Raw genomic sequence first — 21,210 nt, 5'->3', positions numbered from 1 at the left:
ACGATCCAGCACCGGTCACACCATAAAATAAACAATGTATTCATCTCTATAGACACACACGTTCCTTTTTTTTTTTTTGCTTGTTTGAAAACGTAATCACCATGAAAAGAGCCTCCGATACAACCTGATACACAGTCAAGTCTACTGAAGCACATGATAAACATTCAAAAAAGCATATTAGCTGTACCGAAGGCTTTTGCCGGTTTTATTGCCTTTTGCTACTGCATGTCCAGTCCAGGGCCCAATGGTTACACGTGAAGTATCTCCCCTTTGGTCGTCTCCTATTTTCAAAACCACGGTCATAAAAATGGGGAAAATTTTCATTTCAACTTTCACCTCCCCCCAGTCTGAGAAGAAAATCGCTCCCCTTACCATATACAACGATACACACAGTATGACCTCCTGTTGCCAAGGACACACGGACTCGTTCTCGTACACCAACTGAGTGGCTCTCTTCGATGGGACCGAAAAAGTTCCGAAGCCCAACAACCGAGAAAAGCTTAATTAGGATTCATGTTTATTGACGTTTTGAGCCTGGGCCAGGAGTAATTTTTCCCGACCAGCCGCATGCTTCCCTCCCGTGCGACCCCGGGATGATGAGGATATTAAAATCACAGGGTGATAAAAATAAAGTGAAAAACTTTCGGCGACATGCGAGTGTGAGGGTTGTAATTTTTTAACATGAGTTTCTGTCTCTCTTTCGCTGAGTAAATGACCTTTTAAGTCATACTCTCGCCAGCATCCCAAACAAGCCTCTTTTATTTTGAGGATTAAAGATTAAAATGAATAAGAAAACATATTAATTACCTGCAGGAAAATTTAATGCTCCATTGCTTGGTAGAAAATCAATCACTAGCCAATGGCTCTATAAATCGTTAGAAAATACGTTCAACTTGTAGCACATCGATCACGTCTAGTCACAGAACAAGACTAATCAGCTAGGAAACCCGGATAACTCATTTTGAATTGGGACTGTTTTCATTAGGGAAATTATCAAATTAGTTAACATCGATCGATGTTGCCTACCAGCTCTTCTACTGCTTCTACTACTACTTCATTCACTATTTTTGTTCCGAAACGAGCATCAAATGCTGGACGGGTGTAACCCACCATCGCCAAAATCAGAACACATTGGATTTGTACATGCCGGGGTAAAAAGGAGTAGGAAAAGTTTGTTTGCCAACTCTAATCAACGATTGTAATTCAGCTATGACAACTAAATTAGTCTCCATTACGGCTTCCCCGTTAGTGGACCGGTGGAAGGTGTTCCCGGTTAACGTTTGGAAAGAAGACAAATTCGTGCTTAAAATGTAAGAGAGTGAGTTGAGGAAAGTTTTGAAAACGATTTATTCTTGTTTTGATTGAATGAGATATTTTAAAAGAATTGTTGATGCTCCGTTTTTTAAATCTCTAGTTAATATGTATGTGTTGTAACCTATTCAATTTCATTTCATAATTTTGGCAATGTACAGCTTTTCGATAAGCTTTAAAAAAGGGCAACAGATTAAATTTTCCTAGGCTCTTCTCTATTAGCAGACTTAAACATCTAAACCCTCCCGGAACTGTTCGCATCCAGTCTAGTATTGATACAACCTGTCAGTAGCAGTATTCTGCACTGCCGGTCTGGACGTAAACTTTCCGTTTGCCCACAAATCGATCCACAAAACGATACACAAACGCTAGTGGTTTCCAACATCGTGTTACATCAATCCAATTCCATACACGGACATTCGGGTTGGCTTTTGTGGCAAGTTGTTCAACCATCGATTTTCCCAGTTGGACATTAGCGTTCATTCTCATTTTGTGAAGAAACCGGTTTCGTGTGGATGGAGGACCATGGTAAAGGACCTACTCCCGAAAAGCAGAAGCATAAGCATTACCCTGCCAGTAAATCCAGCGTTTGTGTGTGTGTGAAAGTTTTCGTTTGGTGGTGAAAATGAAATTCAATTAAAACTTCCCCGTTGAAGGTCCGCGTGCATGTGAGCGAAGCGACGTTGGCAGGCAGTGTAGCAGATTTTCCGCGAAGAAAAACTTTTTTTTCTGCCCTCTGCTCGTCAATCATTGATGCCAGCAACAATTCTGGAGGCTGTTTGGTGGTTGGTACGATTTGCATGATATAATTAGAAAGTGAAGGGACTTGATTGTCTGTGTGTGAACCGAATTTTCTCTAACAAAAGTTCGATCTTACGAACAAATTCTTTGATAATATTAACAAAATCTACATTTTTCAACGAAATAAACTCTTGTGCGTAGATATCGGTCACCTTCCAACGATAAAGTGATCAAAAATTTCCTGTTGAATGCACCCTTCATTGCTTCATCATTTTCCAATTAGCGTATGCTATGATGGTTGGCTTCCATTTTGTTTTGGACCCCTGCATGCCAACACGCCCGAAATATAATTCCATACAGGCATGGCACGCAATCTCTCTTACCCATCAGCAAATTGTTGCGTTTCTGTTGCACGACCTTGTTACCCAACCAGTTGCCGAGAGCTCATTTGGCTGGCAGCTTTTGGCCTGTTTTGTGTGTGTTTTCCTTTGCTGAAAAAAAGCACAAGGCCAATGTCGAGCAACCGTTCCCATATATGTGGTGTGTGTGTGTGTATGTGGATGTAATCGTTCCCATTTCCTACCTTTAAGCATGTGCAGATAATAAAAACAACATTGGGTAAAAATTCAGACACACCCAAAAAATAAACATAATCACTCAAGGTTAGCAGGTCCCATCGCAGGGACTTTCTCACCCGCTCGCGCTCTGATGGCTACTCGGTAATTACAACATTTTCAGTACGCCAGCTTGCAAGACGGCTCAGCAAGGATTAGCTTTATTGTGCACGACCGTAAACTCATTAAGCTTTTTGGCGATGGTTTTCCATTGAGTCGTCCATTGAGTAACATCGGAGCTGCTTCTTTGCTGTCCCTGTAGAATATTATTTTTAATCAAAAGTATGATCTGCGTCGATAATGATAATGATGATTTAAAGGTGCGAAATGTTTGAAGCGCAGGATATGCTCGAGGGGAAACCCCCGGGGAGGAAGCGCTGATGAGGAAATAGAAATTAAAGGATTTTTAAAAACTCATTAAAATGTTTTACGCTAGATGAAAATTAAGCCTGATTAAGGAAAACCGTTAAATAATTCACGATAAACGCTTGGATTTATAGACGCTTGAATTATCGGATCTAGAATTCTTAGCTAGATTCAAACGGAAGGAGGGTTTTAATTCCTTCTTGAGAAATATTTTTATTTATTTATTTATAATTAATTATGACGGTCCAGTGCCGTATTGATTCTTGAGAAATATCCTACACTTTAAAAATATCTCTTTGGTGTGAGTAAATGGTTATTTAACCTAATTGAAAATCAAATCTAATTAAATCAATTCATTAACCCTGGCATACCAGGGATGATGAAAAACAACAAGGAGGAAATACCCAGAGATATTTGTACAAAATCAGCTCAAAAAAAATAAAAAAACGAAAACCATACAACTTCAATAGAGATAAAAATAAAGATACAAATTAACTCATCAAAATAATATAAAAGTTCAAGTGTCTCCAAGAGCCTGTTGGTAAAATTCACCGCGTAGCCATGAAGGAGTAGGATTTGTCTTAAGATCTTGCTTATAAAATTCACAAAACAGACCATTTTATCATGCGAGTTGCAAAAAGCACACACAAAATTATCTTAAATCAATAACTCGAGCCATACAAATAAAGGCTCATGAAAAGCCAATTGAAAGAAAAATAGAGCATAAATTAGAATACGAAAATTGACCCCAGGATCGAACAACTAAATCCGGCAGCTCAAGCACGGCACTCAATTATAATCCAATCAAGCCTCGATGCTACATACCTCTGCAAAGTAATTGGAAAATTCCAACTGCATCATGTACCCGAAAGGGAATGGAGAAATTTGGCGCCGAAAAATTGAAATAACAATCAAGTTACCGAGGTAACGAGATGTTGCACTGAAGTGCTCGTGAGCATGAGAAGAGTATTGTAAATCACTGTCATTTGCTGCACACACTCTTGCTCGAAAACTGCACTTGATTGAGGCTTTTTTTTTGCAGTCTGGAGGAGAAGCACAACAATTCACCATCTCAATGAAGTTGCTCGAATCTCTCCCAACGCCTGACCTGAATTGTAAAAGCATCTAATGTGCCACACCCTTGCTCACCGTTTCCGGTAGCTCAATGACACAATATCAGTTGTCGCCCTGAAACGCAAATTACTTTTCTCCCTCGTTTCGAGTGTGTGTGTGTGTGTGTGTGTGTGTGTGTGTGTGTGTGTGTGTGTGTGTGTGTGTGTGTGTGTGTTGAATTTCCTTTAGCCTGTGCCTGGGACCAGCAAAATACAATTTTCCACTTGGCACAGCATGTTTATCGATTAAAATCAATCGTGTTAAGTAGAGCAGCATCTGTGGATGTGGATGAGTTCGCATACTTACAGCCACAGCTCACCATGCAAGCTGATGCATCCTGCATCCCTGACTGTCAGAGACCCCTCTACCCCCACGTTGGCTCGTGGAAAAAGAAAGAATCGGTGCCTTGTTTCCGCTCGAACGATCCCTCGACGCAAGAGCTGCGGTAAATTCGTTCCGTTTCCGTTCGCTTGCATGCGCTGGTGTGTTGCATCCGCATGTGATGGGAATGCATCCTCACCGGCTGTACTGCATCCCACAAACAATGCGTTTTTTTTTTTAAATGGAAGCTTTCTCGAGTGGAAACTGTACTACGGATCGACCGGATGGACGGAACGGTGCGCTTCAAGTGATAATAACCGTGAAAATGCTTGACGTAAAAATGGAACACATAACACAAACACGCAAATGCGATGGGATGGATTCTATGGAAATTTGTTCTCCCCTTTTTTTAATAATGGGAATTCTCGCGGGAAAGCACGATGGAAAGCTTGAACGGTGGTTAAGAGAGACGTTACAAAAACAAAAATACAAACACTTTTCTACCGTGGATGGTACCGATTGGCCATTGAAATCGAAGGGCGCTCGAACGATTTGCACTCGGTGCTTGTGAACCATTCTATCGCCAAGTTTCGGTTGGGTGAAGGGTTTTTTCTCTACCCTCTTTTTTTTTGTTTCTGGTTTGCCACCAGTAGTAAAAGAGCTACAACGAAAAACCGAACATGATTGTGACATGTACTTCCACGGTTCAAGCATGTACGAGAGGGTTGCTTGCAAGTGATTTCGATTAGTCAATGCTTTCAAGAGAGTGTGAGCAAAAATCCAGCAAGCGCAAAACCCCTAATGTCAAGCCACTTTTCCTCTTGAAGCACACACATACACACACACTCGCATGCGCGAAAGCGTAAACAGACTGCTACTCTATAACCAGCGCAAGGACACTTATCTCGGAAAGGACCCTACTGCTTGGTCAAACACATCGAATCTACGCTTTGACAAGAAAAAGTAGTGCTGAAGACGCTCGATTTTGCTGCGGCGTTTGTGACTGTGTATGTGGTAAAGGAACAGTTCGATTCCCGCTTTTCTTCCTCCCTTTTGTTTGCTCGGGACGATGATATGCAAGTAAGAAAGTTCTTGCCAGTACATTCTCCGGCAGCTTGTACACACTGCCAATGTGTCACATTTGCACCCAGCATCACATTCGCATGGCATTTTTATGCGATCCTCCGAAGCGGTGGAAGTGAGGAAAATGGTTCACGTTTTGTCACGTACTACTCAGTTCACACGCTGATGGGGTGCCTCTCCAGTCATCCACCCACTTGGGTGCATGGGCAGATAGATAAAAGGGGGACGCGCACAAAAGCTGTCACCCAACTGTTTGCTGGCCTTGCACGCTGTACATGCTGTCCGCAAATGTTTGCATTGGGTTGTTTTCTGGGAAATTTTCACATGAATGCAGCTGCGGTGACTGTTGCGGACTGTGCTGTATTGGCAAGCAGAAGGGAGTGAAAGTTTGTTTGAAGTGTTTTTATTGCTGGCAAGTTATGGTTATGTTTTAAAATGTACACGATCACTACACACTTGATGTAATATTGTTGAAAGTTTAAGCTGTTAAGGAAGTTGTAGAAAGTTTCTGACAAAGTGTTTTAATTTTTATTGTGAAGTTTGCAAGGTTTGTTCAAAGTAGTATGATATTATTGATTTTATTTTGCTTCGGAATCCAAAGACAAGAATTAATTACACGTGCGAAATACCTTCAACTATTCAGATACTGTGTAGGATCTGTTGTTGCTTGTTTATTTGATTTTTTTTCTTTTATTTCACATGTTTTTACTTAAAATTCAAATAAAATGATAATTTCTAGGTAAGATAAAAGTTAATTAACTGAATTTATACCTATTTTTTAAATAAACTACAAACAGCAAAATATGAAAAAAAAATCAATACATTGGGGGAGTTGGGCACCCCAAGACAGGATTAGATAGCCGGCGTGACCTACAGAGGTCGGTAAGCCAACAAGATGAAGGGAAACATACTAAAAGTAAAATATCCAACAAACCAAAACAGGCTAATCAATTATTTAAAAAAATGATGAAGAATTAAAAACATTTGCATAATATTGTTGAGCTCGCACATTTATAGAAAATATTAGGAAAAATTAAGAAAGCAAAGGAAAATAAAAACGAACAAAAACACAAAAAAGGAAGCATAAATCTTTCAATCCGTGGTAACCAAAATTCAATCTTTAATCAGCAATACGGATTCCCTGGGAAGCTGGTACGGCTGCTAAGGGCCGCACTATGGACGGGGTGCATTGCAAGGTGAAAGTTTCGAGCATACTGTTCGTATCTCACCGGGGTCAGAGGCAAGGACACGGACTTTCCTGTTTGTTTTTCAACATCTCTCTGGAGGGTGTCATGCGAAGCGTGGGCTCCGACTCTGAAGCAGAGTCGGCGACAACCTCGAGGTGGTAGAGGAGTACTGGTAGCTTGGTACGATCGTAACTTCGGACAGCAACGTTACCATCGGAATCCGAAGGCGCATTTCTAAGGGGAATTGTGCCTACTACGGACTACACAAAATCTTGTGATCCAGGAGACTAAAAAACACACGAAATGCATTATTTACCGCACCTTGATACGTCCGGTAGTCCTCTACGTGTACGAGTCTTGGACTATGCTGACGGAGGACGCCAATGCACTCGCTATTTTCACACGGCGGATGCTAAGGACTAACTTTGGTGATGTATGCGAGCAGGGCGTGTGGCGAAGGAGAATGAACCACGAGCTAGCTGAGCTGTTTGGCGGTGCTGATATCCTGACGGTAGTCAAAGCCGGAAGGAAACATTGGCTGGGGAACGTGAGGAGGAAGCTGGACTTATGCCACACCAAGAAGGTGCTTGTCAGCGACTCGTTCGGCACGAGGCGTAGAGGAGCACAGCGAGCTCGTTGGCTGGATCAAGTGGAGTCTAATCTGTCGGAGATCGGATACAGCTATGAACGGAGGTTTGCAGACCAAGACCAAGTTTCCTGGAAACGTATTGGCGACCTGGCCATGTCGATGCGACGTGCTCAACCCTGAGCAGGTCAAGAAGAAGAAGAATTTGTAATTTTGAGATAAATTATGATGATCAACGCAGAGATACAGTTGAGGAAATTTATTTAAATTAATCCACAAATGGATAAAAGTCTCCTAAAAACTCTCAAATAAAACAATCGATTCCTTCAAGAAGCTTTAATAAAATCCTATTCTTAACCGTGCAAATCGGCGATCATCACCCGTAAATCGATTCCCCTTTAAAAAATGTCTTTTGCCACAAGAGCTGTTGTTGTCCTGCTGTCGAATAAAACGATGCCAAATAATTGATTTACGATCATCTCTTTAAAGCACCAACTCTTCGGCCTGCTTGCTGATCCGCACGTCAAGCAGGCGTGAAAAACGAAAAACTCACCGTTAATTTGGCCTTCATTCGTCAAAGGGAACTCAGGTGAGAGGTGCAAAACAAAGCCTTTGCCCACACACACACACACACATAGACAAAAGGCAAGGAGAATCGATCACAATGCTTGAATGTGATTGAATGTGGAGTTCGAGTTCGATAAAAGCTGCACCGGAAGAAAGCAAGAACCAAAGGTCGATAATTCAATCACTTCAACAGCTTCTGAACCCTCTCAAAACGCTGCCATTAGAAAAGTGCTTTGGAGAAAGGAAAAAAAAAACAGCTAGAGAAGAAACCCGGACTCAAGATTCTATTAAAGCCTTAATCCTGTTGCAGATCGGACCGCTTGTTTCTTTTTTGCTTTTTCCCTTTTGGCGTAGGAAAAGCATAAGGGATCCGCATCATTGGTAGCTCTGGTCAGTTTCGAAATGATTAGAAGAGGGAGCAGCCAGGCAGCTCGAGCACACAAACACAAACAGCTGCAAAACGGGATCGAAATCGAAGCCACACACTCACTCGCTTCACAACGCCGAAAGCTTTCGTTTTTGATGGTGTGCTGTTCGTCCTCCGCAAACGATTTTACCTCGCCGATTTTCGGTCAGGTGAGCAATACTCGAACGAAAATGGATACCTTTGAACTGTTGGCTGTGTGTGAATGATTCAACCAGATTTTGGATGTTTTTCGTTTGCTCTCCTGCTCCGAAAGCGAGTCGCAACTTAAGCAGCCGAAAGTGGGTTTGTGCTTTTTCCCGTAAGGTAGTTTGAAGGTTTTTTGGTCATTTCGACTTTCAATTCGATGCTTGCCGTTGTCGCTTCCTATAAGCTGCTCAATTTCTCTTCAGCTAAAAAGTTGAAAGCAAAAACCAAAATCATCTGTAGCTGTAGGTTTGGTGAGCCAAAGATTGCACGGAGCAAATGGGATGGATTTGCTTGATTATGGTATTTGGCTGAAACTGATTGCAGATTGAAGTGGTTGTATTTAATTCACATTACGATTGATGAAAGCATTTTCTACCATATTTTCCTTAGAAGCGAAGGATGAAATTTAGTTTTCTTTTAAAATTGGAGGGCAGTTCCTCCAGTTACAGTGGGCAGTTCCTACTTCACAAACATGATAGGAAATTCTTTATGTAAATAAAATTTATTCTACCTTCTGCGTTGCATATGCTACCAGACGTCGATTTATTGGAAGGATTGCTAAATTTATTGGATTCGTTTCGGACGCCGACCACTGCACCCGACCAAAAACTCCCAATTTACACAACGATTCCAGGCGGAAGAAATCGAGAAAAACTGAGCCTCCCGGTGAAGGTCATGTGGGTCCCTTTTGTTTTGCCTGCAATGTAAAAAGCAAATGAAAAGAAAATGTGCCACCGGGTACGGTTGACCCCTTTTTGCTCGTTCCGATCTCCAAGAAACGAACTGAAGAAAAACCGGTAAGCGGGATTTAAGCAGGGTCACAAATGTTTGCGAAAAACCTTTTTCAAACCTTGATTCCGTTTGCTTTTATTGTTCTGCTTTTCGCCTCCTTTGTGTTAGCCTTTTGTTTTACGCTTTTCCTCGTCTGCGAAGCACCGCGGCACGAAAAGATGCTCCGCCATATTGTGCCTTTTGTGTGTTTTCTGCGCCCTGTTTTTTTCTTTTTTCCCGAGCAAGCGAGCCAAAGATGCTGCTTTACCCGTATTCAAACCCACACAAATCTAGCAAAACTAAGTTGGATGGTTCGAACACATGCAGGGTGTGCCCTGTGCACGGTGAAAGGCACGGATGTGACGGTTGAAAAATGAACACGATTTACGGTAGGGAAAGCGGATTTATCGTTGGTTGCTTGCGGGAATAAAAGAGGAACTGTCCACAGAATACATTAAATAGCTGCCCGGAAGAGATGTGCAAAACGACGGTGAAAGATTTAAGCAAAAAGGTTAATTTGTTTCGGTTGGTTTTCCATCGGGTTTGTTAGTTTTGTTTTTGTCGCCCAGAATGTAAGTGACTTGTTTGGGCTTCATTACTTTTCATATTTTATTTTCATTGCTTTGAAATCGTTGTCTGGAGATTTTAAGATAAAGCAGTTATTTAGCTCGTAATTTATTGTAAAAATAATACACAAGAAGCTCGTAAATATTTTTCAAATAACGAAGAACATAAAAATGATCAAGAGGCAGCAGTGTTATCTAACTCAGCTCAAAGAAGTTACACAAATTGCATACTTTTGAGTTTCAGTTTTTCGTCATTTTTAAGCTAGAAAATCTAATTTAATTCTTTTTTTCATTTAAGAACAATTATTTTCAACAACTTTTTTGCACAAACGTGAGTCCCAAAATGTAAATAAATAAATTTTAGTTAACTTCAAATTTCTTAAAGTCCATATCAAATGCATATCATACTTTGTTGGAATTGTATAAATAAATACATTTAACATAAAAGTTTCTTTTATTATTAATATTTCATTTGAAAATATAATCCTTTTTCAAAGATTTCACGTTTCATCTTGAAGACATCTTCATCAATAAATCCATGGCAATTTTGTTATTGAAATAAACAATGATTGAAATGAATTAATTTAAAGCAATTTAATATTTTGAAAGGCTTTTGAAATTGTAATAATTATGCATTCAATTGTTGACTCCATTCGATCGTTATTGACAATTATTGCATAACCTATAGGGCTCATTCTTGTTTAATGCGAGAATGTAGAATGTTTTTGGAGCAAAAATCTTCAACAAAAACTATTTCATATCTCGCCCTCTTAGGTGAAATACATTTTCGACGTTCAACCATAAGCTCTGTAAGACTACATTCAGGCGTAAACAGTAATCATTACAGAACCGATACAACACTTTTACTTGCGGTCAACGTGACACTTTACGCAACGATGAATATTAACTGTACTATTTAACTCTAACCACAAAGATGCTTCTGATGCGTAACAAACCCGCATAAAGGATGAAACCTACCACAAAGCGTGAACATTTTCATCCCATCCCAGCTCGACCAACCAATTCGGACATCGTATTTATTCGAACATAAAAGGCCAATGATGGAAGGTGTGTTGCGTGGCACCCAAGAGAGGAAGCAAAAAACCAAGACGCATTGAACGGACTAGACCATTCGAACCACTTTTTCAAAAGTTGTACCGATGTGTGTGTGTGTGTCAAGCTCCAGTTAACCACATGATCCGATTAATAAACAAACTGTAAACGGTAAACCGGATGGCGCACAAAAGGTGTTCTTTTCCACTTTCATCACCTTGATTTTCCAGTAAAGCTGTTCAGTGGATGTGTCGATAATGCTCGCAACACGATACGCAAACCGCAAGAGATCGTTCTCGAGAAGACACCTCAAAAGTGTAAAGCTTTTAGTGTAAGGGCTTGCTCACATCAATCTCTCTGCTGGGAGAAGTTTTGAGATTTTTGGGGTTTTCCGAAGAAGGTCGACGATCGATCGTTTTGTTGGGAGTCAAACTTTTGCTGCGAAAAAATCTTTACCATTATTTAATTAAGCGCACTTTAAACTTGATGTAAGCACATGAAATGCTTCAACATTTTATTACCTTATTTCAGAAACAATTCACAGTAATGAGCTCAGCGCGCTCGCAAACAGTATGGAGGCTTCCATTCGAGTGGAAATAAATGCACTGCACCTGTTTTGCGGTCCTGCTCGGAACTCAATAATATTACTCTGGACCACCCTGTCAACCATCCTGACAGCTGCTGTGTCAGTAAATTCACTGCACCCGGTTTGCGGACGCCGAGTGGTTACGAAAACAATTATTCACCATTACAAACCTTGTCGCTGGGAAGTATCGGAGCGCGACCACGGAAACATTTTACACCATACTCTGGACCGCGTTAATTGAACGGGAAAACGAATGGCGATGGCGTTCAAGCGCACAACCTACCACGAACACCGAGCCTACCCGGTGGGAATGGTGTGGAAAATCGGGAACAACATTCCATGCTGATGATTCCGAAACACGCCACTCTATTTCAGCTCAGTTGTCAGTCCAGCGAAACGAACCCAGTATTCCTGAATACTGAGGAGGAAGAAACAGCAAGCAAAAAAAAAAGATAAAAAGGAAAATTCGCTCCTGATATCAACTCGCATTAGGAGTTGGCACCAAAAAAAAAAAAGCGTAAAAAAACGAACTCTCACCTCGCTCTAGTAGAATCCAGGCGAAAAAAGGATGGAAAATCCGGTTGGTCCAGTGATTTCTACGCCACCACCGGCAACCGGAACTGTCACGCCCCGAGGGTAAAGGATGTGGCAGATCGTGTCCCGTGATTGGTCAGTGCCTTCTCCTGAATGTCTGGGTGTCATATATTATTTGTTGTTTGTTGCTTCAGTCCACACAAGCACACTTACACACCCCGCTCTATGTTAGGCCTGCCGAACCGGGACAGGATGTTTATTTTATGGCAATGTTACTTGTTCCACCTTGCTGTGACCTCTTTTCCTTCCGGAGCTACAGAGTACGCTCGTACACGTACGCGTCAATCACATACTTCGCCCAGTGTAATGGGAAATGCTTGCAGGGAATGAGCAGGAACAAGGAATGGTTGGGACATATTATTTCCACTTTTCTCGTGGTGTGGCCAATCGTTAGACTAGTTTAAAGGCACACGGAATGCTGGAAACATATGAGCTGCTTGCGTCATTTCGTATCGGAGTCACGTGCACTGAGCGGATGGATCGTAACTGCAGTCATGATATTTTCATTTCATCTTTTATGTTTAATCATTCTAAATAGACGACTAAGCATCGTTTGTTTAAATCATTTTTGGAAAACACTGCTTCGAAGGAATACGAGAGGACTTTTTAAGACTTCGCAGTCTTTACCTACTACAGAAGTCCTCGACACTGTTTACAGTCTAAGGATAAACTATGGTCTTAATCAGGTCTATACCGTCTGCATATACCAGGATGTAGATTGACTTATAGAGGACGGTCCTCGAAGATTCCTACATGGAATATAGAACCTATGTAGCGCCAATTTGAAGAGCAGATAGGCTCATCTCCTTGGAGCAGATCCTTGGTAGGACCATAAAGCCCTTGGAGTTTGCGTGGGAGTTTCTGGTTGAGCTTCCAGATAAGCTCATTCCTACGTATTTATTTTACTCAGCTTTTACAATCACAAGAGGCTTTGACATAAATTGAAAGAATGGTAATAGTGTGGCTGATGTTTCGTCATTTTCTTCAAGCTTTCTAAACCCTTCGATCGTATTATAATTCAAGTACTGAGCCCATCACGAGAGAATCTAGGGCAGATAAATGAGAAAACCCCAACCTTATTTTGAACACACGTCACCTAAGATCTAAAGTTATTTCGGTGATCTGCTATCTTCTAGCAAATTTCTTCTTCCAAGTTCGTAGCGTAATTTTGTTTCTTGAAGCTCCCACACCTGCTGCCCTTCCTAGAATTGCGGTGAAATTTCTGCCAGAAGATTTAAAAAATAAAATTGAGCCTTTTTTCCAACATTCAAAGTAAAGCCATTTTTTCTCTGGCACTAGCTGTGACTCTAGCTTTCAAAATTTCCACAGCATTTCAACTCAAAAAGTCAATAAGGCTTCAGTGCAAATGTTTGAGGGTACTTTTTTCCCCAAACGAATACATTCAAGGTTTCTTGCAATGATTTCTCGGGGTTTTTCAGCACTTCTCGAAACGAATAACTTCACTGGAATGGAAATCCTACATGTGTTCACGATCCGATGCTCGCATCGTTTGCGGTTTGTCCTCGGAGTCAAAGCCGTGGGTGTATGATAATCGTAATCAGGGAAATAGAGTATGCACACAGACGAGCACACACCCTGCGAAACCGATAAATAACGCACACCGACGCACACACACACACATCCACCCTGCACGATCGCACAACTGGTGGAAAAAGCTTTTCCGGTATGCTTTCTTTATCTCTTCTCCAAATCCAAGTGACGGGTTGTTTGGGAGGAATGGGAGGAAAAACGGAACGGATGGGGGCCATGATTGATTGGCTCGAAAGCTTTCCGTAAGCTGACGTTATGCTGTGCGGAAAGTGCGCGTGTTGCGTAAAGCATCGCAATATGTGCACCAACAGACACCTGCGTAAGCAGAACGAAAGTCCCGCTCCTTACCTTCCAAGCATTCCAACGCCCTTATCGCGCTTATCTCTTTCGCTTTCGGGTGGGGCTTTTTATCGTCTCCCACATACGCAGGGAAAGTACGTTACATCGCAAAGGGCTCAGAAAGATTGATGAAAGATTTGTGCTTAATTCGTGCTGAATACTTTAGCAGCTGTGACGAAGGATCTGGATGGAGCTGGAAAAGTGAACATGAATTAGCTTATTTTTCCCGTAGACTGCAGAGCAAGTGAAAAACGTTTTACTCCTTAGAGAGTTTTGTTATTTATGCTTTTCGTTGCGTACGATAAAATTTTTGCTAATGTGCATTTTTTTTCTTGGCAATTTGTATCAAGCAGAAACGATTTAAAATTTTCCATATGTTTCCTTTGTTTTTCCCCCGTCAATTGACCCAAATCGTAGCCATTTTTCTACATTCGAAGCGACATTCGCTGGCCCTTCGGCTTCATGTTTCGCACCATGCTGGAGATGTTTTATGGCACAGCCGGAGTCACACTGTCTTGACTTTTCAGCCGTTGGACGGATTCGCATAAATCACTACCCGTTGGTCCATCCTCGCTCGCGCTAACAAGCTGCCTGTCGTCCGTATTCAAAGTGAGCAGTTTAGCAGAACATTTAATTTTCATCACCATCACCACCAGCAACTGAAACAACGCCTTCCGTGGGGTGCGATTCGTGTGGCAACACAAACAATAATGAACCGCTTGCAAAACAATGGCTAACCCAGACAAGCGGCGTTTGGTCGTTTGTAAAGAAAACCCTGAAGGACACCAGCATAGTACGCGTAGAAAATATGTTTAACATTTCTTGTTGCTCTGCTACTACACACAGACACGCAAAATAGAGCAGTATTTTGGCGACAACGACGAAAAAAAAAGAACAAAATAGAAACATGAAAAATGGAAAATTCAAAATCACGCCTCCTCCTTTTTCACGGTTTCGTAGTGTTTGGTGTATCTTAGACACTGATCCTGAGCACACCATTGACGCAAACATGGAAATTTTCGTGTCCTTTTGCAGGACATAGCTTTCCCATTTCCAGCAGCCATCCCTGTGTGTGCCAACTCCCCCACCAACGAGGCAGGTTAAATTATTGCCGCACGTTTGATGTGAAATTTTAATTCTAATGATTTATGAACCGAGCCTCGTCATGTTCTGTTGGTCCGTTTGCGGGTTGTCAGGAATCTTGAGGGCAAGGGTACGCTTTTGTGTTTCACTTTATCCCCATTTTTGGTGGTTTGAGTTCTTGCAGACGATGATTAATTGGCTGCAATGATTTTGTTACTTGATTTTGCGTTGGGGTTTCCGTTGAAATAAAGATGAAGAGGTTTGAGGCAATAATTTTATTATAATTTTTAGTTAATAGAAAGTGAAAAAGATATTGCAGATGAATTCAAACCATCCACCGAATGATCCACTGGCTTAAGTGTAACAAGTAAGCATTTATTTCTCTATCACTTGTCTATGTTTTTAAAACAGCATTCCTTTTCCAATTGGAATTGAAAAATTGAGTCTTTTTAATGTTGAGTTGTGCAGATGGCATACATTTAGGAGCATTTCCTTGCGCTTCACAACAGTAACTGTTGAATTGCTTCTTAAATCTCAAACCAAATAGAGTTTTAACCGATTCTTCATGATTTATTTTTACTTCATGTAATGTTCCAGCTACAGGCACAAAAAATAAACAGAGTAGCCCATCCTGAAAATATTTCACAAGGCAAATCATCATCAAGGTGTTTTCTAGAAGGATAAACCATTTATGGGAAATTATTTCCAAAGGATAATCTTTTTTTGAATTTCTAATCAGGAATCAAGAACAAAAAAACTTAGCAGCCATTTTTTGTGTTGAGAAAGATTCAGCCGCATTTCCTCCACCGAAGGCCTACAACAAGCCACCTTAGCAATGGCAACCCGCTCCTGCTAGTTCGTGCGGAATAATGCCAAATTCGAAAGTATTTGCCATTTGCCTGCTATCAATGAAAAAACAAACAAAAACGAAACTTCCGTCCATAAGGTGAGGGTAAGCGGGTAGATTCATTTTTTTCCTCCCAAACCGGACCGAGGAAACGCCATTTTGTGTTAGCAGCGCTCAGCAATAATCGGATATCGTTTTTCCTCCGGTAAATATTTGACTACAAGCAACAAACGCAACGAGGAGACCGACGAAAAGAACGATCGTTTGTATTTTGTCGGATGGATTTTTTTCCGTTTTTCATTCAAATCTCGATTTCTTCTACGTGCAAGAGAAAGGAATGAGGATGGTGAGGTGAGGTGAGCTGCTGGTTGGAAAAGTAAAATAAAACCCACTTGCTCAAAGTTGTGCTCTCGTGGGTGTTTTTTTTTTCCTTCCTGCTTTTCCTAACAAGGAAGCTGCAGAAAAAATGCGGAGCGAAAAAAAACGTATCATCGGTAAACAGTAAGCCTGACCGATCGGATGAAAAATGAAATGAAAATCAAGCAAACACACACATACACCCGAAACTCCAGCTGCCTGATTGCCTAAGCTTTTGCTTGTTGAAAATGATGGCTACTTCGGGCGCTTTTTTTATTTTGTGTTGCGGACCTCGTGCACGGAATATCAATGCGACGTGATGGATGATGCCCGAGGACTTCCGTTCGGGCGCAAATCACAAACAAGAACCCTTGCTTGCATTTCTGTCCTACCAGGAAGCGAATCGGAATGGAAAATGTATGAAGCGATGACGAAAAGGCGAAGAGCTTTAAAAGCATAACTAATGAACGATACTTTACTTTCGTTCAATTTTCGATCCCAGTGCATTGCAAATCGTTCAATGGACAGTAAATCAAACTAAATCGAAAATTCAGACAAGAGTCTGACAGAGAAGGGACCATTTTGTACAAGCTTTAATGCACTTTAAAGCATTTCCACCTCATATTTCCATCACTGTTCCTGTCAATGTGATTGAATTGCTTGGAAACCGAAACCATTTTTTCCCCGGTTCTGGAAGAATTCTTTTTGCCGATTGATTTCTAAGGTACTATGGCCTGGAAAAAAGAAGCAGTGTACCCTTTTATGCTGCTCGTTTTGATTCTTATTCACACAAACACATGCTCACACATTCATAGAGAGAGAAAGAGAGAGCAAGATCGTTTGTTTGTGGAACGATCAACAACACAGGGGAAACTTACTTTGCATAAACCTGTAATCGACGCCATGCAGGAGATTGTATTAGAGCTGTAATTTATGGATACATTCGTAAGCTGCAGGATTTATAAGGTTTAACCTCGGATTGATTTCGATTTTTTTTTTCCATTTCCTTTTCCCCATTTCGTGTAACATCCTTGCTTTGATTAAACATCCGTGGCGAGTTTGATGCTGTGGTTGAATGAAGGAACAAATAGAACAAATTGTCTTCCTAGAGGGATTTGCTGTGAAATTGAGAGTTCATATTATCAACTCTATAAAAGGGAATTGAAGGAATATTTTTTCAAACCTGCTGGTTTAAGTGCACAATAATGTTAATTAGGACACGATTGTGAAACATCCATTGTAGTCATTTGATCCTTGGGAAAGTGACGCTACATTGAACACAAAGAGAGCATGCAATAATAAGCTCTAATCCCGTATTTTCATTCAATCTTTCAATACAGTGCTTTCAATAATAATACGTGCTCTTGCGATTGCGAGAATCAAACGAAAAATTTAAATTGAATTTTAACGTAATGTAAAAACAGGTCAAGAACCTTTCCTTAAAGTCTTGTTTTATCATTGTCTAGTCCAAGAAATCTTCATTTATCCGTAACACTTAGGTCTTTTTTCTTCCTCCTGCCCATATTTATGTTCACCACTGTATCAGAAATAATACAAGCGTCATTGTCCTTTCAACATAATCCAGCACAATACAGATACGAGCGAGAACCCAATAAAATCACATTCAATCAAAAACAATCTCACCAAAAGCCGACTGCCTAATGATGATGACCCATTGTTTGTGCGAAGCTTCATCAAACTCGTTTTCCTACAAACAATAATAACCAGCCGCGTGCCGCGTACAACACATTTCTCGTGGAAAACAACACCCACTACACATTGACCGCGTCGGACAGGAGCAAACGGATATTGATACCGGCCATGTACCCATAGGCCACAGGATCGAACAAACAATGGTTCGAAAACATTGTCGGAAGATGAAAATTAACTTCCTTCTCCCGTTGCGTTCTGATCAGCCAGGAAAACCAATCACACAGTATCACACAACCTTCCTCAGTGCTTGTGCGCGTGTGTATGTGTGTTTTGTTTGCGAAAATAACACTATCCTACACACTCTTACACACACATACACACACAACAAAACATTCTCTCGCAGGCAGATAGAATCTCTCGGTCTCGAGAGACGCACAGACTATCATCGGGCTAAAGCTGTCCGGTCGGTGCGGTAATGATAGCACAAAACATGAGCATAATGAAATGATAATAGAAAATTATGCAAAACAACAGCGGCCACACGAACGTTTCGGCAAGGTACAGAAATAGGAAGGAATATCTAACAAAAAATAAACATGAACACACACATACATACAAGGTGGCAAAAGTCAATGAACGCTGGTGATGATACGCTGTTATCTTCCATGAATTCGTGGTAGCACACCCACTCACGGCTGGCAAGAGAAGAATGGAAAAAACCTCGACTTCTCGGAAGCGAACGATAAGGGAGCCTTTTTTTTGTCCCATTCACATGACAGTGTGCGTGTGCGAAGTTTCATTTCGAGCTGTCCCGTGCGGTTGTTCTTAATGTCCTAACACGCCCAGAGACTGCTCCGCAGCTGACACAATATAGCTCATCGTAGACGAGTTTTCCAACGGAACCAACCTCACGTTCATCATAGTCACACTCGGACGTGTATGCGCGTGTGTTCCATAAGCCACGTTTGGCGTACGCTGTGGCGCAAAAACGGATCAAAGGATTCACACACCGAGTGAGGCTCGAGCACTAAAGAGTCCATCCCGAGAGTCCTTTCGAAGAATAAACGAACAGAAATAACTGCACCGGGCATCGCAGTCGCAGGCCGGTGCAGATCGTGGGCTTTCGAGTGTGAGGAATGGTTTTAAGGAGTAGCAGCGTTGCTGGCGTTTGATGAAAAGCGACCGCTTGTATTTGTGATGCATCACACACATACACGGATAAACAACCTCTGCTTAGCAAGTGAACTCAATCCATCGCAGAAAGTGTGTCAGTGCTTCAAGTTAGCATTAAGGGAAGAAGAAACGAAAAGAAATCTAGAGCAAAGATTTCGCTCCTTGGAGCGAAATGAATCATTTATGATATCGTAAGATGTGACTTAGGAGGGTGTGAAAGTGGCATGTGGCACACTGTGGCATGAAACCGCCAGTAAACGGTGGAGGTTTGCATTTCCATTTTACTCCAATCTGTGCTAATGGCTTTCCTGTTTGGCTTGGTCGGAGAATAATTCAATTAAATGAAAAAAAAAACAATGCTTTTCCGTAGGATTCCACACTCTACCACACTCGACACGAAATTTTTACTACAAAATTACATGCTTTCTGAAGTAAACATAGTAAATTTCTGCAATTCCTATCTCATGTTCAATATCTTGAATTGGAGGGTGGATTACCTCAAGAGCGCGAAGAGCTACCTCGTGAGTGAGAAGAGCTCGAACAGTGCGATGAGATACCTCATGAGGGTGAAGAGCTATCGTTCTGAAACAGAAGAACGTGATCAGAGTCCTCACTACATTGAGGTGAGATCTCTGGTAGCTCTAGAGCTCTCTTCCCAAATTGTTTTCCTGATATGCTACATTGCATAAATTCAGGCACTAAAATTTTAAATAATGCATGGAGACCATAAAACCTTGATCTAAACGCCTTTAAAAGTACTATTTTTGGTATTACAATTTGTTTATTTTTCTTTTTTTTTTTTTTGTTCGTGTTGAACGGCCAAGCCTATTAGTATTACATTTAATTATTCAAACAAAAATATCTTTTTGAAATCATCGCAAAACTTGCTTTCTAGAGTGTATAGAGTTCTAGGAGCCTTGTATCGCAACAAAACCATTTAGAATAACGTTAAGCCCAACCAACTAAACTTCTGTCGCGTTTTCCCTTCAAATAGATACTACAGATAAGGCACTAAAAATCCTGAACAAAGAATTTCTTTTTTCAAAGTAAACAACATTAAAGGTAATCAAAGTGCTGCCCCAAAACCAACCGATTCTTTTCATTCGATTATTTATAAATGCTCACAATCAAACACACGCACGTGTATGTACATATCAGCGGTTGCCTATCACTGAACAACCATCTGCCTGTTGCCGAGACCGGTTGGTCAACCGTAACGGCGAGACAGAGCACAGATGGTTTTAACCCATTTTTCCTACCCCTGTTGCAGTGCTTTCGGTGCGTATGCTCATGACACGTGTTGACACGATAAGCATTGATTATTAATTACTTAATGAACGTCGGTCATTTGGTGCATTCAATTATTTAATCTCATTAAGTGTACGCGCACCGGTGCGGCAAAACGCTGTTTGTTTGAGATAATTTTCAATCATTCGTCTGAAGTATGTGACACACTTTTGAAAATGCTATGAATCATTTTACCCATCCTGGTAAACTGGTCGGTAGGAATCGTTTTGCCGAAATGGACAGTAGAACTTAAGCAACAACCAACCAATGAGTCGGATTTGCCGCGTATTAATTGACGCTGTATTGCCTTACGCTATAATTAATGAGCGGACGAGAGACCTCTCCCCGAGTGGAATGAGGCGACACTGTGTCATTGATCGTATCCAGGTTCGTTTTATGTTTTTTGTGTGGAGGTTAAATGCATTTGTGCAACTGATATCCTGATGTTAGGGTACCGCTTCACCTACCCGAACCATGACCTACGCTTGTGGTAGGATGCTCCACGTCCGGTCGTAGTAATTCAATTCGTCGCAAACATTAATCCCACACACCATTTGCGTCGCATTAAGCTAGCGTACAAAATTTATCTGCTACATAATCATTTTATGTTTGTCTTTTTCTTCTCCCATTTTTGCTTTCCAGAGCGAACGCCCGTGACACGGACACGTCATGCTGAGCCGTAATACATGGTGTAAGCTGTGGCGACAGTATCAGCTCTCGTAGCTGCCATCTGGGGACAGCGATGCGCTTGCACGTATCAGCAACCAGGATGAATGTAGGACGGTTCTTCGCATCTTCGCACTGCTGCCGCTGCTCCTGTTTGCCACCAGAGGTCACCAGTATCGCCG

At 41.3% G+C, this 21,210-nt stretch overlaps 2 protein-coding genes across 2 annotated transcripts in view; both read left to right on the top strand.

The window, feature by feature from the left end:
* Positions 1 to 21,210, top strand: part of LOC126563935 (probable phospholipid-transporting ATPase IIA) — a 415,461-nt gene that overhangs the window by 45,212 nt on the left and 349,039 nt on the right. The gene's annotated exons all lie outside the window — the stretch shown is intronic.
* The window catches only part of LOC126563874 (nidogen), a 251,705-nt gene continuing 239,726 nt past the window's right edge, over positions 9,232 to 21,210 (top strand). The window contains exon 1 of the mRNA XM_050220655.1: positions 9,232 to 9,240. The gene's annotated coding sequence lies outside the window, so the exon portion shown is untranslated. The remainder of the gene's footprint in view (positions 9,241 to 21,210) is intronic.

The sequence above is a fragment of the Anopheles maculipalpis genome, chromosome 3RL, assembly GCF_943734695.1.
Source record: "Anopheles maculipalpis chromosome 3RL, idAnoMacuDA_375_x, whole genome shotgun sequence".
NCBI lineage: Eukaryota > Metazoa > Arthropoda > Insecta > Diptera > Culicidae > Anopheles > Anopheles maculipalpis.
The sequence above is the reverse complement of the archived record's forward strand: the minus strand, read 5'-3'. Positions and strand labels throughout refer to the sequence as shown.